We start from the raw sequence: 2,934 nt of genomic DNA on the forward strand, positions 1-2,934 counted from the left end.
AAGTCTTTGACGTTTCGAGCTACGCTCTTATATATGTATATACCGGAGTAAGCACATAAATGTGCAACAAGGTGGAAAAAAGAGTACTCAAATACCAGAGGTAGAGTAATATGCTTTATTTAAAAGCAGCAGAAATAAAACAAAAAACTGTTACTCGGAGTTTCACGTTCCCGTTCATCGGACAGTTTTGCTAACAAAACTCCGAGTAACAGTTTTTTGTTATATTTCTGCTGCTTTTAAATAAAGTATATATGTATATATGTATATATATGTATGTATCTATGCATATATATGTGTGTGTATATATATGTGCGTGTGTGTGTGTGCGCGCACATCTGTGTGTCTACAATGCTGTAAATGTATAAATCTTTCGACGTATTGGCGTTCTGTTCAGGGGCAAATTTAGCCTGCCCCCCCTAGCCAGCGCTGTGATCAGCGTATTGTGATCGGCGGTGTATAAGAACATTCGATAAACCGGTCCTCTGAACTGAGATCCGCTTTGACAAGCCGCTGCTATTAAATAAATTGTGGCAGAGGCAGTCATTCAAACAGACAGACAGAAGTAAATAGAGTTATACAGAATTCGAAATAGGTAGGTTGTCAATGTAATCACAGTTTCTTCAATTTTTACATTCGTTTTTGAAGAAAGAGGAAGAGAAGTGGGAATGGTGGAAAGGGCATAACGAGAGATAGATAGATAGAGAGAGAGATAAGGGGAGAGAGAGACAGAGAGAAGAAGAAGAAAAAGAAGAAGAGATTGGGACTATACCACTCAAAGATAATAAATGTAACACCAGTGAGGCAAATTCACTGCTCTTCAAAACGTTTGAGGGATTTCACCGCGCCTATCCCAACCCATCACCATTTAACCTCGAGTATTTGTTTAATGACATAAAAATGTTATTTATGCAAATATTGGTCGCCGGCAAACACATCCTGTTCAACGACTTGATGGAAATATCGTTAATTTTGTTAAAGATTTAAGGAGATTCCCATTAAAGAGCACGTTTTAATTTACACACACACACACACACACACACACACACACACACATACATACACATACACATGCGCACGCACATATTCATCTATTTCATCATCCTGTATGCCGTACCCGTCTAGGGCCTTTGACATTTTGCCTTTGCTAATAGCCTGAGAGGCGCCACTCTGCAGCAGGTGTAATTCATTTTCAATCAGTGGATGGGGTAACTTAAAGTGAAATACCTTGACCAGGGACAAAAGGCGCCGCCGCGTCCCGTTATCGGACTCCGACCTTACAGTCATAACAGCACAGCCACTAAGCCTCGTAACTTCAACATTTGTGTGTTCATGTGTGTTCACGTGTGTGTGTGTGTGTGTCTATACTTATCTATTCCTTTATTTGCTACAAGAGCCTTTTCATTCATTCATTCATTCTATTACAAAAAGCGTCAATATGTACCTCACATGAATACAACTACAACGACTAGATTGTAATATTGGAATTAGCAGATGTGCTTTAAGGTTACAAAGCTTGAATTTTACCCTAACTACCTACACACGCATTCTCTCTCTCTCCCTCACACACACACACACACACCCAACTACACACACACACACACTACAAACAAGGAAACAAAAGTAATGCCAGCTTGAACAGGATTTAAAGAAGATTTGCTATGTGGGCATATGGCGTAGTGATTAAGAGCGCGGGCTACTAACCCCAAGATTCCGAGTTCGATTCCAGGCAGTGACCTGAATAATAATAATAATGATAATAATAATAATAATAATAATAAAAACATCCAAAAATACCTTAGGAATGACAACCCAGCTGCAAACAGCTGCAAAAAAAAAAAAAATAACAAATAAAATGTCGAATAGGAGAAAAAAAACCTTACATGATATATTGATCTTAAATTTCGGGAGAAGGCGTAAGTCGATTACATCGACCATAGTACGAAACTGGTGCTTATTTTATCGACCCTGAGAGAATGAAAGGGAAAGTTGTCCCCGGTGGCATTTGAACTCAAAATGTAACGTCGGAAGGAATACAGCTAAGTACTTTGTCCAGTGCGGTAACGATTCTGCAAGCCAACCACCTTCATCGTATAATCTATTAAGATTTTCACAATGTTATTAAAGTATACAAAGAGTAATTACCCATGCATGGAGAGAAAGCTTCTAGTAAAGGAAATACCCTCTAAACGATGTATCAAATATATATTAAAAAAGAAAAAAGAAAAACGCATGTGTGGCTTTAATTACAAATCTTTGGAGTGTTGAGGAAACGATCGTAAATATTCTAATGTATTTCGATATATAATAAGTTATAATGCAAAACAAGAAAACGCAGAAGGATAGACATTTAAAAATGCTGAAAAAGTGAAAGGTGTTCAGTTTATTTTAAAACTGAAACATAGAATGGTTATTGATTCAAATTTCAGAATAGTTACATAAGTGTATTAGATTGCGTGGTTGTTGAAAACTGAAGTATTTTATGCTTGTTATTTAAGAAAAAATATATATATGTAGCTCTGATCGTGAATGGATTACATTTTCAAAGGTAAAGCTTCAATTAAAGCTGGGAATAAAATTGAATGATTGAAACCGTAAAAATCCCCAGGGTTAAGGTATGGCAAATAAAAGTTAATCAATGTAATTTTAAAAGAAATATTAATGCATTTAATCATGTAAGATAGATAAAAAATTTTATGTCGGAATATTGTTTATAAAGCAGCATAACAAATCTTGGTTTAATTGGAAATAAATAAATCTTATACCAAAGAATATGTAAGATCAAAGAAGGGAAGTAGAGTAATTTAGTTTAAAAGATGTGGCGAAATATCAAGTTGAATCCATCCATTAATTCATCTCCTCTGTCTCTCTCTCTCTCTGTCCGTCTTTTTCTCTCTCTCTCTCTCTCTCTCTCTCTCTCTCTCTCTCTCTCTCTCT

At 36.3% G+C, this 2,934-nt stretch overlaps 1 long non-coding RNA gene across 1 annotated transcript in view; it reads right to left on the reverse strand.

The window, feature by feature from the left end:
• LOC128247677 (uncharacterized) overlaps positions 1-2,934 on the reverse strand; it is a 14,578-nt gene that overhangs the window by 8,128 nt on the left and 3,516 nt on the right. Inside the window, exon 2 of the long non-coding RNA XR_008264040.1 lies at positions 1,795-1,823. This is a non-coding gene — a long non-coding RNA (uncharacterized LOC128247677). The remainder of the gene's footprint in view (positions 1-1,794; positions 1,824-2,934) is intronic.

Source organism: Octopus bimaculoides, chromosome 4 (genome assembly GCF_001194135.2).
Source record: "Octopus bimaculoides isolate UCB-OBI-ISO-001 chromosome 4, ASM119413v2, whole genome shotgun sequence".
Classification (NCBI taxonomy): Eukaryota; Metazoa; Mollusca; class Cephalopoda; order Octopoda; family Octopodidae; genus Octopus; species Octopus bimaculoides.